Raw genomic sequence first — 14,509 nt, 5'->3', positions numbered from 1 at the left:
TTTGGAGTTTAGAGTTTGACATTGGCTGTCTTCCTTCCCCTACATCTTTACTAAAGGCATTTCTGTGTCAGCCAAGTAAAGTTTGTTGGATTTCCACATTTCTTTCCCTTACAAACATCGCTTCTTTTCCTTAAATCTCTCTCCCTTTCTCTCTCTCTTTACATATGTGTGTATATATATATATATATAAACAGCTGTACATATGTGTTTGTACATATATAAACATCTGAACATTTGTGTTTGAAAATGTATCTTCATAAAAGCACACACACATAGACATGTGTATGTGTGTATTCATGCAATCTACAATGACTATTTTGTGTTGTTCATATATATGCTTTTTAGTACTGAGTACTTAGCACTCAATAATAATTTAATGTTCAATGATCATTTGCTCTTCCTCTGAAAATGTAAGCCACCATAATTAAAAGTTTTTCCTTTATAAGAGTTGCCTTGATCATGGTGTCTATTCATAATAATAGAAACCCCAACTAAGACATTGCAAAACAACTTAAACTGACCAGGACAAATTTTTAAATCTTTTTTTTTTCTTATGCAATTTGTTTTTTTTTCCTCAAATATCCTGTGTTGAACTTATTCAGGTGTTAGATACAATCTACAGGGTTCCAGCTCCCAACTCTCCAGGCATTTCTGATTAGTATGCAGAAGGACTGCAGCTTCATCTTTCTTAAGTATGGTCTTTCCAATGATCTGTGCAAGCTCCTTTTGAAGAGAGAGTGAAGTTTCAAGAAGCATGGCTTCTGACAGGTACCATGCAGAGGAGCCATAAGAGACAGGGACTGAGAAATTGGTAAGGGTTGAAAACACCATTATATAAAGGCAGCTGCTACCCTGGGTCACAGCCCTGGCCTTGTACAACGACACTTGATTTCTCAGCATTGTTGAAGGATACCTTTGGAATCTACAAACATTTTTTTCTGAGGCATATACATACTCCAGTATTTAATTATGTTCTTGTGTGAATGAATATGGGTCTGTGTATAAAACATACTTACTTTTTAACTTGAGGCTGAAGTCAAATTTTTGGAAGAGATTAAGGAGACAGAATTTTGAATTCTGGCCCTAGAGATTACTAGCTGAACTTGTGAAAAATCTCTTAGTTAGTATAGACTTCAACATAGCTATCAAAATAATTTGGCTGAGTTCATGAATATTTCTCTTTTTGTTTACATTTATGTCCTAGATGATCTCATCCAGTCATACAGCTTTGCATACCATGTAATGCTAGTTTATGCTGGCAACTGTCAAGTGTCCAATTCCAGCAAAAAGCTTTCCTTAAATCCAGTTTTTTATCCCTTACTGCTATCATCAAATGGACTTCAGTTAGTTTCAACCTTTTCATGCACAGAAATGACATTGCTGAATGCTCATAACTCTTCCTTGCCTTGGGAAAGAGGTAAATCTAGAGTGTCTAAGACAGTGTATGTCTATTCCAAATGTGATTCATTTTTCATTCTCACTAGAAAAACTCTGTTTCCTGACTACCGACTTCTTTTCGAAGTGAAGGCAAAAGTACATCTTTTTATTTGTACAGGTTGGGCTCCTTTTGCTCTCCCAACTCTTCACATTCATTCGCTCATACCATATACGTGCGGAGACAGAATATATTTTTGACCCACTATCTCATAAATCCTAGGGCATCCAGGAACTAACTAGCAGCCCATCCTCCAACATGAGATTTTGTATGAGTGTGTAAAGAACTGCTATTTACTGCAGAAAGGTACTGATAACATTAAAATGATGATTTTTGCCCAGGTGGTGCTTAGGTAAATTTTATTGGTGTTACTTCACAGGTGCATGGATTGTTAATTACAAGAATATCATTAAAATGCTGAGCTGAGTGGATTAGGTACTCACAGAAATTGTCACTGATTTTGGAAAGAAACCTAATAAATCTCATAAGTTTTAGGAACTTTCTGAGATTCATGAGTTGTTTATTTCCATGACTTTTTTTTTTTTTTTTGAAGACTTTCTGAGTCCTAAAGAAGCTCTCTTGGATAGAATGTTTCAATTTGGGGAAAACTGTTATGTAGCAGCATTAACTAAATGAAAGGAAATGGAAATGTGGTTTCTCAGAATCATGGTGGTTGCATTAAGCATAAAAAATTATCAATTAAAAAAAAGAAATTCTAATGTTGAACTCTGAAAAAGACTGATGATGATTTCATCCTTGAGCTGATTTCTTGCCTCCTGCCATGACCTCTGAATCTACTTTACATTAATGACAAAATGGTGAGTGTGACATTTCAAAGCAGATCCTTCTGTGACAGAGATTGCTGTAGAATTGATAACAGGATGATTTCTGGTAGTTTCCACGTATATAAAAAAGCAACAAGTAAAGATTTGCTATTCACAATCTATATTAATTTTCCTCAGGCTTCCAGAACAAAATTTCATAATCTAAGTGGTTTCAAGCAACAGAAATGAATTCCATGGAACTCCAAAGGCTAGTAGTTCAGGATTATTAGCATGATGAATTTCTTCATTTTGTGTTAGATGACTTGCTTTTTATTTTGTATGTATATTTGGCTTGATTATATTTATTTACATTATTTGAATGAGGGTGTTTTTAGAGGCCAGAAGAGGTATTAGATCCTCTGGAACTATAATAATTAGTGTTTGATAACTATTTGATAGGGGTATTGGGAACCAGACTCTGGCCCTCTGCAAGAACAGCAACTGCTGTTAGCCACTGAACTATCTCTCCAGCCCTGGATGATTCTTCTGAAGTCCACTCTCCTGGGATTACATGGCTACCTTTGAGTTTTTTCGTTTTAAGGTCTTTTTTTCTGCATAATGTCCATGTAACTCTGTGTATTGCATTCAGAATTTCTCTTCTAAGGACATTCGTCAGAATAGAATCCAGCCAACACTAATGGTTCCATTTTAATTTAAGGTCTGTAACACTGCTCTTTCTCAAAACACGATCACCATGCCAAAGTATCAAAGAAGAGGGCTTCATCCTTAAAATTTTGGAGGGACAAAATTTAATAATCTGAAACCTATCACAGTCCAGAGAGTTGGGGAGAGAGTATGTTTCTTTCTTCACTTGAAATAAATATTTACATTCACAGTAATCCTAGTAGTGTTTGGAGTGTTTTTTAAAGTAGGAAGAGTTAGAAAGAGGTTGCAACTGCTTCACAAATCAGAATAATGTGACCTTATCCAAATAAAGCAGAAATTACTACATGCAGAGCAATCTGAGTATTCCAAGTGAATTTGCGTGAAAGAGGTGTACATGTTTTCTGTGCTTTTTTTTCAGACTGAAGGATGGATAAAGTAGGAGTTATTGAAGATAGTGTTCAAAGAGCACCTATCAGATAAGAAGCATCTTCAGAACAGATAGCTGGAGGTATAATATGAGATTTCTAAGGACTGTGGAAAGAAAGAAAATGGTTATACAGAAATAGAAACTACATTTCACAGTTATATTAAAAGATTGTAGAAGATAAATTATCATCAGTAAAAACAAACAAACCAACAAAGATTAACATATTCATAAAAAAGGGTCTATTTAAATTGTGAGCTCAAAAATAGCAGAACAGAGAGATTTTAGCCTGTCTCTCTGGTCCTCCATCTTAAGGAGCAGGAAGCTGTTGTTATAGCAAGAGTACTATAACCTGGACATGGAGTTAATTCTCATATCAACCCAATCCCATCACAGCAATAGGTTTAAAACTTAAAAAGACTAAATTTTAGAATTAAAGAATGATTAATGTCAATTTAATTTCTGGAGTTTGATTAGTCTAACAGTCTAGATTTCCTCTTTACAGTGATTAGAGAGCAAATACTTTTACGGTAAGTAACACTTCTTTAACCCTAAAAGAACACCCTTTACCTATAGTCCTTTCCCATTTCTGGTGTAACTTCTCCCTCCACAATGAAATTCTATTTTCCTGAACTCACAGAGTTGAGTGTCCCCAATTTGTAAGGTAACATTCCCTGATCAAGCACCTCATGGTTGTGAAACTAAACAACAGAGCTCTATAGAGAGAGGCAAGGATGCAGAATCAGGGATCTCCAATGTCATAGTTTGTCATTGGGTTTTGAATTTTATCAAAGATAGCTGGTGAAGGGCTCAGCAGGAAAAGGTGCTTGCCAGTAAACTAGACTATCTCAGTTTGGTTCTGGAGTTTTAGAAGTCAAAGGAGAATCAATTCCTGCAAATTGTTCTCTGATTTCCAGATTACATGTGTGACAGCTTCAAAAAAATTACCGGGGATGCTTTGACTAGGGTCAGTCTGCATTGCCATTTCTTCCTCCTCTGCCTTCCCACATCATCCCTGCCTGCTGGTTACATCACATTCCGTCTCTTTTGAGTCCAGCTTAGGCATCATCCCCAATCGGGTGTGATCTTAACAATTTAACAAAAGGGGCTGAAGAGATTGCTCAGTGGTTGAAAGCAGGGGACTAGATTAAGCTCACAAATGCCTCAACTTCAGGTCTGGGGGAATGGGATGCCTCTGGAGTCTGAAAGTGCATGCACTCACATGCACATACCCACGCATGTACACATACACATAATTACAAACTAAATCGATTTTAAAAATAAAAAAAGATAATATGGACAATTAAAGGAGCACTTTAAAATAATATAAATCCTTTTCAATTATATTGTGATTAAAACTTAATTATATTATCATATGAAAATTTTGTTGCAAAAATTGTGGACCTGTGAAGTTTGTTGGATATCACATTTTTCAAAATATGAATAAAAATTATTATACAGGTTTCTTATGTGGGTAATTGATTAACCTATATGACTTTTGTGACGTTTGTGGGATTTTCAAGTTTAACGAATTTTTAAGTGTTGAAATGTTTAGTGGTAGAATATGTACAAGGCAATTTTGAGACCCTGGGTTCAATACACAATACTGTGCCAAAAAACAATTGCAATATCTATTCTTCATACACACACACACACACATATATATATATATATATATGCATATATATATATATATATATTCTTTTTAATTTTTGTATTTATTTCTTTAGAGAAGGCTTCCTTCTGTGATCTAACAATCCACATTGGGATAACTATCCAAAGTCCAAAGACAGTGGCATCAGCTGAAGAAATACTTGTCTTCCCACATTCTTTGGGACATTATCCTTCATGACTAAAATACTGTTTTAGTTTCAGAATCCATGAAGAACAAATTAGGGCCAGGCAGTGGTGATGCTCACCTTTGCTATAGGTAGATTAGCGTTTATGATGATATTGCTAGAAGGGTACGGACTTTTATTTACCAGATTCAATATTTCTAGGGATCTATTATACAGCATGGTGACTATAGTTAATAATTCATTTTATACTTGAAAAGTGGTAACAGAAGTTTCCAACTTTCTCAGCACAAAGACTCTGTGAAAGGCTGAAATGACTCAGAGGGTAGAGCACTACCTGCCAAGTCTCAGGACCAGAATGTCAACCATAAAGCTCACATGGTGGAAGGAGAGAACTGAATTCTGCAAGTTATTCTCTGAGAAGCACACATGAACTGTGGCATCTTAGCACACAAAATAAATAATGTAACAAAAGCTCACATGAAGTAATAAGGGCGGCGGAGCTGCGTTCTCAGCACCCCCGGCCGCCTGCCTGGCTAGCTTATGCCCAAAATAATTACACAGACACTGTATTCTTTTAATCACTGCTTGGCCCTTTAGCCCTAGCCCTTACTGGCTAATTCTCACATCCCGATCAACCCATCTCTAATAATCTGTGAGAACCGGTCTTACCGGGAAGATTCTAGCCTAGTCCATCCTGGGTCGGAGCTTCATGCTGGGAGCGGGGCATGGCGTCTCTCTCAGGCATCTGCTCCGGAGAGCAGAGCTGTGGAGTCTCTCAGCTCACTTCCTCTTCCTCCCAGCATTTTGTTCTGTTTACTCCTCCCACCTATCCTCTAACCAATAAAATGGGCCAGGGCAGTTCCTTTATTAGCCAATGACCTTCCTCCATCACTCACATTTTATTTTATGATTTTATTTTATTCAGCCATACATTTTTCTCTGCTCCCCTCCCTGCCTCTCTCCTCCCCTTCAACCCTCTCCCATGGTTCCCATGCTCCCAATTTACTCAGGATACCTTGTCTTTATCTACTTCCCATGTAGATTAGATCTATATTTGTCTCTCTTAGTGTCCTCATTGTTGTCTAGGTTCTCTGGGATTGTGATTTGTAGGGTGGTTTTCTTTGCTTTATGTTTAAAAAATACTTATGAGTGAGTACATGTGATAATTGTCATTCTGGGTCTGGGTTACCTCACTCACTATGATGTTTTCTAGCTCCATCCATTTGCCTCCATCCATTTGGCTGCAAATTTCAAGATGTAGTTATTTTTTCTGCTGTGTAGTACTTCATTGTGTAAATGTACCACATTTTCCTTATCCATTCTTCAGTCGAGGGGCATTTAGGTTGTTTCCAGGATTGTGACAAACAATGCTGCTATGAGCATAGTTGAGTAAATGTCCTTGTGGCACAATTGCAAAAGCTCACATTTTTAAGTATGTGAAATGATAGCAGCATCAATTTTGCTTATTTAATAAATTAATAATATATATTTATATCAAACTATACAATCCTTTGTAAATGTATGCAATAAATAAATAATTTTGTCCTTTAAAAACTATACAATACTACATTTCATCAAATAACCAATCTATTATATTGCGTAAAAGCAAAAAATGCAAATGGATTTCCATGAATAATGAAAAAATATATATATATTTTCAGTGATTTATTATTTTCCTCTTAAGTCAGTTATTTATTTTTACTGAAAATATTAAGATGTCAAGATTGTGGTTCATTAGTTAGGAGTTCTTAATCTCTCAGAGGACACTAGTATGATTTCAATATACATGAATCATAATCTCCTCTAAATTCAGGGGACCTAATACCCACTTCTGGACTCCAGAGTCACCGAGCTCACATGCATATACCAATCCCCCACACATATATGCAAATGGTTAAAAAATGCAAAATGGAAATGAAGTAATTTTAAAAGAAGTCACACCATCTCAATGATATCAGTACTTTTGGTGATAAACTGTGAAGGAAATAATTGTTTTATTCAAGCAGGCATTCATTTGTTTTCATTTTTTCTTTTATTGAAAACAGATTTTTTTCTCAAGAAATATATCCTGATTAATTTCATCTCCCTCTCTTCTTCCTAATCCTGCCCTATCTCTCCATCCACTCATTTTCTTATACTTTTAAATAATCCATTTTTTTTTTATTTTTTGCAACAGCATTTCTCTGTAGCTTTGTAGTTTCTCTCTTGTAACTCATTCTGTAGTTCAGGCCAGCTTTCAACTCACATATATCTGCCTGTCTCTGCCTTCTGGGTGCTGCATTAAAGACATTCACCAACACCACTGGGCCAAAGAATCTATTTTTTGGAATGCGAATATTTAGAAAAATAAAATCAGTTTTTACATATTAACTAGAGTCTAAGCATACATAAGCTTCCAAAATGTTACACAAAAGATGGAGAAATGATTCAGTGGGTAGACTGGTTGACACACAAGTGTGCAGACCTGAGTTAAGATCTCCAGATAGTATGTAAACTCTGTGAAATAGACCATCCATAACTCTAGTTCTTACTCTGAAAGCTGGTAGATGCTAAGATGCTAAAACATTAAAATCTCTAAAAGTGAATGATACATCTATTTTGGCATGTACAGTTGGGAAATAAGAGTTTCTGCCTCAAACGCAATGAAAAACAAGGGCCAATTTGTTCTGAATGCCACATGCTTGACATGACACAGAAACACTAAAATTTAGTTCAAATTCCCACACACATAGATTAAGCATTTTGTAACAGGGTCTGCTGAGATAGTTCAGTGGGTCAAGATGGCTGATGAGCAGACTGATAACTCAAGTTCAAGCTCCAAAACTTTCCTGGTGTAAGGAGAGAATTGACTCTTAGAGTTTGTCCCCTGACATCCATGTACACACACTCATATGCATGCAAGCTCGGACACACACACACACAGAGGGGGGGGGGAGAGAGAGAGAGAGAGAGAGAGAGAGAGAGAGAGAGAGAACAAAGGAGAACATTTTATTCAACAATAAATGACAAAATTTCTTAAATAATAGAATCTGGAATTGTTATCTTCTTAAGTGTATATTCACTAAAACATATATGTTAGAAGTAGTTATTTACTGTTTAACGTTAGGTTTAATAATATTTTTATTTATTTAATTAACTTTTTAGAACAATCTTTTCTGATTTTATATACCTATCACTGTTCCCACTCCTTCCCCTCATCCTGCTCTCTTTACCTTACCCCTACCTCATCCCCATCTACTCCTCAGAGAAGGAAAGTCTTCCCATGGTGAGTCAACAAAGTCTGATACATCACTTTCTGTCAGGACTAAGGCCATCCCCTCCATATTAGACTAAGCAAGGTGTCCCTCCAAAAGGAAGTGTCTCCAAAAAGCCAGTTCAAGCAATGGATAAATCCTGGTCACACGTGTCAGTCAGACTTCATTTTATTTTTGAAAACTATTTCTTCCTATAACTGCCAATGCCCATTTTCTTTTATTCTTAAGCATATGCACATATTTTTAAACACACAGTGAGATGCTCAGAGACTTCTATTTGCATCCGTCCTTATTGTGTATCTATATTCCTTTTGTGATTGCTGTTCTGAACTGTTAAGCAGGCATGGCTAGGACCAGAACAGCCCCTTTGCCTGTTGGTTCCACCCTGCTCATCTTTCCAACATGGCAGAGGTCCTTTAACCACCAACTCCGGGAGCCATGTTTATCACCCAAACATGGGAAGCAGTTGGCCTATGCTTCCTCCAAGTAACGTACAGTGTGCTGCCCACAAATACCATTCTAGTGATCTTTAATACGAACTCTCGAAAGAGGCAGAGCAATTTGTGCCAGCAGCAAAAACAAGGAATCTGCCTCTTAAAAGAGTTGCTCGGTTTTTGCTGCTAACTGCTGAGTCAGGAAACGTTCTCTTTAAGGATCCAAGCTGCTGCTTACCTCCACCAAACAGAATCTTTTAGAAAATAAGTAGCTACCAAGAAGCTCTAATTGACCTCTCTTTTTGTAGTTCTAGAAGTGCTCTTTTTAAAAAGCTTTCTTAGACTGTATGTGGATGTACTTTTCTAACGTTGAGTGCCATTATGTAATCAGAGACTGCTTTTTCACTTCCCAGTCACCCAAGTTTCTATTTTCTGCCCTGTTGTATGCCAAAGCAGATTCTTTATTAACCAATGGTAATAAAACATATTCATAACATACAGAGGTGAATTCCAAATCAGAGTACTATACTGAATAGATATGGACAATGGAGAGCCTTGGCTTGTTCTTTATTTTAGTGAAATTGCTTTGGGTTTCTCCCCATTTAATTTGAGGTTGTCTTGGTATATTTATTATGTTTAGATATTTTTTTATCCCTGATCTCTCCAAGACCATTATCATGAAGAGTTGTTGAATTTTGTAAAAGGCTTTTTCATCATTTAATATTATAATCATATATTTTTTCTTTTAGTTTATTTATATGGTAGATTACATTGACAGATTATCCTATGTTGAAGCACCACTGTTTCTCTGGGATGAAGGCAACTTTATCATTTCAGATGACTATTTTTAATATGTTCTTGGATACAGTTTGCCAGTATTTTGTGGAGTATGTTTGCACCAATATTCATGAAGGAGATTGGTCTGTAATTCACTCTCTTAGTTAAGTTTTTGTGGGGTTTGGGTGTCAGGATAACTGTAAACTCGTAAAAAGTTTGACAATGTTCCTTCTGTTTCTATTGTGTAGAACAATCTGAGGAGTATAGGTATATCATCTTTGATATTCTGGTAGAATTCTGCAATGAAAACATCCTTCCCTGGGCTTATTTTGGTTGGGAGACTTTTGATGACTTTGTTTATTTCTTTAGGGGTTATAGGTCTATTTAAATTGTTTATCTGGTTTTGATTTAATTTTGGCATGTGGTACCTATAAAGAAACTGTCCATTTCTTTTACATTTTCCAATTTTGTGGAGTACAGGTTTTCAAAGTTTGATCTAATGGTTCTTTGGATTTCCTCAGTGTCTGTTGTAATGTCTCCCTTTTCATATCTGATTTTGTTTATTTGGATATGCTCTCTCTGACTTTTTGTTAGTTTGGATAAAGATTTGTCTTTCTTGTTGATAGAAGAAGCTTTTGAGTTAACATAATCAACACACCCAGCCTTTTCAAACTTTAATTTTAGCATTTGGAAACTGCCATACTGGCTAATTGTCCAACATAAATGACATAATTCCTAGGGTGATATGAGTGCTTGACATATGTTAAGGACTCATTACACTGAGTTATTTCCACTCCTCTCCTGTTTTACACTACTTTTAAATATATATATATTTATATATGTTATGGGTATTTTAGAGACAATATTAATGTTAGTGAACTTTAATAGTACATGAAAGATTGTGATGTCAAACTATCTGTTTAAATGACAAAATGTATATGAGAAATTTTAAAAATCTGTAAAAAAATCTCACAACTCTCTTTGAAAGCTCTATTATTTTGGATTAAACTTCCTAAATTGTCCCTGATATCTAGATTTCCTGGGTAGGAACTCATCCTAAATTGCGTTAAATTGCTTTTTATAAGAAAGTCTTTCTCCATGCCAGAAAGCATAGGTCAAGTTCACTTGTTTACTTAAGAAAGTCAACAGTTAACTTGCTTTGGGCAGAAAGAGTACACGCTTTAAATGATAAGACTGCAAGCTTATCTTCAGCACGACATGAAGGTCAATGCTAGGGCAGGCATCATGCTCCAAGCCCTCCCTTGCCATGACATGTAGATGCTAATGGGTGTTTATATGTGAACTGGACTGTGGACTGAGTGGAAGAGGAGATGAAGAGCAGTGGGTTATTAAATATTCAGCATTTGAAATGGACAAATGGGACTTCATTTAATGTAAAAAAGCAAAGAGCCAAAATTCTGTAAAGTGATCCTTAAAGTGGCAAATAATTTTTTTGTGATTGGGTCACTGTATATAAATACATGTTTCTAATACATAAAGCACCAGTTTAATTTATACAATTGTTTTAGACATAATTGTATATATTAATATTTAAATATTCTCAAAACAATGTTGACAAGTATATTAAACACCTAAAGATAAAATGTGTATCATTTTGTAAAATTAATGTGTGTAACTATATGAAACTTGGTATTTTTAAAGTAAAATACTCTTGTTTTTGTAACTTTCATATTTTTACTAGGGAAAGTGATTTTTGCTTTTAATTTCTCCCTTATATCTATGTTATTGTGATGTAGGATTTCATTATTGGTTGTAATAGACATAGAGAACGTAGACAAGACTGTATCACAAGGTCACTCACTAAGAAGGGAAGGTGAAGCTCCAAGCTTGCCTCTGCTTCATTAGGCACATCTCTTCAGCACACCCTGATGGCCCAAATGCCTATGGTTTATCCTCTTCACAGTTCATAAATTACTAAGTAGTTCTCAGCCACTCAAGTCTAGATTTGCATCCCATGCTCTGAAGAAGATGATTACAGAATGCTGATCTGCGAGTGAATAATTACTGCTGAAAGGCTTTTGAGATTTCACAGAATCCTGAAAATGTGTCTTTAAAATTAAACAGAATATTTTCAGACCCCTCAGAAATGGACACTCAAATACTGGGTATTGGGAAGATAAAGTTAAATGGCTACTATGAAAAAGGACAGATCAAATTATAGACAGACTGATTTGTGAGAGAATCATATTTCAGAAGAATCTGTTTTTAGGAGAACTGTTTTTGTAGACTTTTAAAGAATCATAGTCCTTTAAATAAGGAAACAGCTACCAGCAAAGTCTTCATTTATATGCACAAGGTCACTGTATTTTTTCTTTTTATCCTGAATTAAAATTAAAGACATAAGCTGAACTCCAAAGGTACAGTGAATATGTATATTGTTACTAAACAGTTAGGACCTTTTGCCTTAAGGGAAGGTAGAAGTGGTCTCACTTCCCTTAATATACCTTGAAACCCAATACCTGAAGGCTCAAATTTTTAATAAAGAGAACTGAGAAATTCAAATTTCAGTGTACTTGTGTAGGAAAATCCCCCCTTTGTCTGCTGACCTGTGAACTGATGTGCATCTGTGTTAGTTAAACACAAGGAAAAAAAAAACAAAACAAGGGGATGTTGTGGTCAAAAGTGGACATTTCTTGACGCCAGCATTTACAGTCTAAAATCAAGGAACCACCTGTGTCATTCAAACACTAGGGAGGACAACCAGGAAGGACTGAGCTCATCAATGTCCATGCCAGGAATGATATTCACTCACTGAAGAAACTTGAGCAGGAAGGAGTGATGGTGTGGCTTATTCTACACCAGGAACTATATAGTAAAAGCTCCTTTCTCAGGCTTCAAGGATCTCAAAGTTCTGTAGTAGACTGAGGATTGGAGTGGCACAGACATGTTCCTTCAGTATGGAAGTTTTTAAGTGGACCAACAGTTCAAAAATGTGACGACAGTGCTGTTCTAAATGCTACTCTACAAGTATCAGTCAGAGATGCAGAATTATCAGTAGATATGTTGGCAGCTCACCCAAGAGTCATTTTCACAATGGTTCGTTTCCTTCCTCATTTCAACCCTGAAGAATCCTGACCTACTTTCTAAAAATGAGGAAGAGAGACAAGCTCTATGCCAAGTACTTCCCTTCTCTGATTCAAAAGCTAGAATCATACTTCCAGCCTGAGTTGAAAGTGGGAAGCATCAGCTGAGTTTGAAACCAGAATTTTGAAATAAGCAGAATGATTTACACTCAGACTGTTCTTGAAAATATAGAGTAAATGTAAATTTACTGAACAGAGTTACACTTTCTTTCAGACAGTTTCTACTCACTGGAGAGAATGATTCATGGTATTGTACTTGGGGGCAGGAATCAATAAAGCTTTTAGAAAATAGTTACTGGTTCTCAGCCAGTAAGTAGAAATCTTCAAAAAATTGGATGAAGTAAATTGTAAACTGGTACTCAATGGTAGCACACATTTCAGAAAGGAACTATGTTTTGCAACATTGCACAGTGTGCTTTATCATCAACTATTATGTCTGCTTTTTGTATATTTGTAATCTTTTGACACACTATGTCGTTATACTTCTGGGAATAAAGAATGTCTAGTCTTTTCTCATAATTTTTAGAAAGAAAATTTCAAGAATTATTCTCTTTCTCCTTCTTTCTTTCTTTCTTTGTTTCTTTCTTTCTTTCTTTCTTTCCCCCAACAGAGTTTCTCTGTGTAACAGTTCTGTCTGTCCTAGAACTCATTTTGTAGACCAGGGTGGCCTCGAACTCACAAAGATAAGCCTGTTTCTGCCTCCCGAGTGCTGAAATTAATGATGTGTGCCACCACCACCCAGCTAGACTGATCCTTCAAGACCAGAGAGGTTAAACATGTTTGTCTGTGCCAGCAATACGTAAACTTGAAATTTCAAATTTTTCCTTACTAGAATTTCAAAGTGAAAAAAATTAAAGTTATTAAGAATTCTCAATCATACTTGAGGGAATGTTTCATAAGGTAGAGTAAAAAGAAACAGGAATTCCTGTTTCACAAACAGATTATCATTGAAGGAGCGAGAACAAATAAGATCAATGACAAATATTCATTTCACTATGAAGAAAAACATTAGTTAGGGTATATTTAGGTTCCTACTAAGAGAAATGGGAAGGAGTCTAAACACCATCTATATGAGACAGTGTTGTGGAATAATGTTTTTGTAGACTACAAAGATGTGTTACTATGATTGGTTTAATAAAAAAGCTGAATGGCTAGTAGCGAGGCAGGATTTACAGGCACAGAGGATGTTGGGAAGAAGAGAGGCCAGGAGACATGGAGGAAGCAGGAAAACAGGATGGACGTACATAAATGAGGTATAACCAAGCCTCTGGGAAGCTCATAGATTTTAATAGAAATGGTTTAATTTATGTTATAAGAGCTAGCTAGAAACAAGCTTGAGTCACTGGATCAGCTTTTATAAGTAATAATAAGACTTTGTGTTGTGATTTTGGGACTGACTGGTGAGACAGAGAGTGACTCATTGCAAGAACGAATCCCCCTTCTCTGTTGCATATATGTTTCAAACTGCCAGGAAATCAAAATTTGTGGAATGTGTTCATTCTCCATTTTCCCAGAAACACCCTGGCTATTGAATATGCACCGCAGAACTTTAGTTGCAAAGGACATGATAGTATTATTTATAAAAGGATATGGGAATCCTGGGAGTCAAAGCCCATGTGTGTTTCCAGAGGTAGAAACCTATACAGCCATAATATTTTTGACATACATGAAGGCAGCTGTGATAATCCACTGGAGGTTGTGGATTTTCCTATGGGAGAAAATCCTCAAAGTCAGTTTGTGGTGGAAGTTCTATACTCTCACAGATTTTATCTTTTAAGAAAATAACTAGAATCACATAGTGAATATTCAGTATTCTTTTGTATCTTTGGCAAAGAGTGTTAACCACTGGTTT

This window comes from Microtus oregoni, unplaced genomic scaffold, assembly GCF_018167655.1.
Source record: "Microtus oregoni isolate MIOR12 unplaced genomic scaffold, Mior012 000023F_ref0000262, whole genome shotgun sequence".
Lineage (NCBI taxonomy): Eukaryota > Metazoa > Chordata > Mammalia > Rodentia > Cricetidae > Microtus > Microtus oregoni.
The sequence above is the reverse complement of the archived record's forward strand: the minus strand, read 5'-3'. Positions refer to the sequence as shown.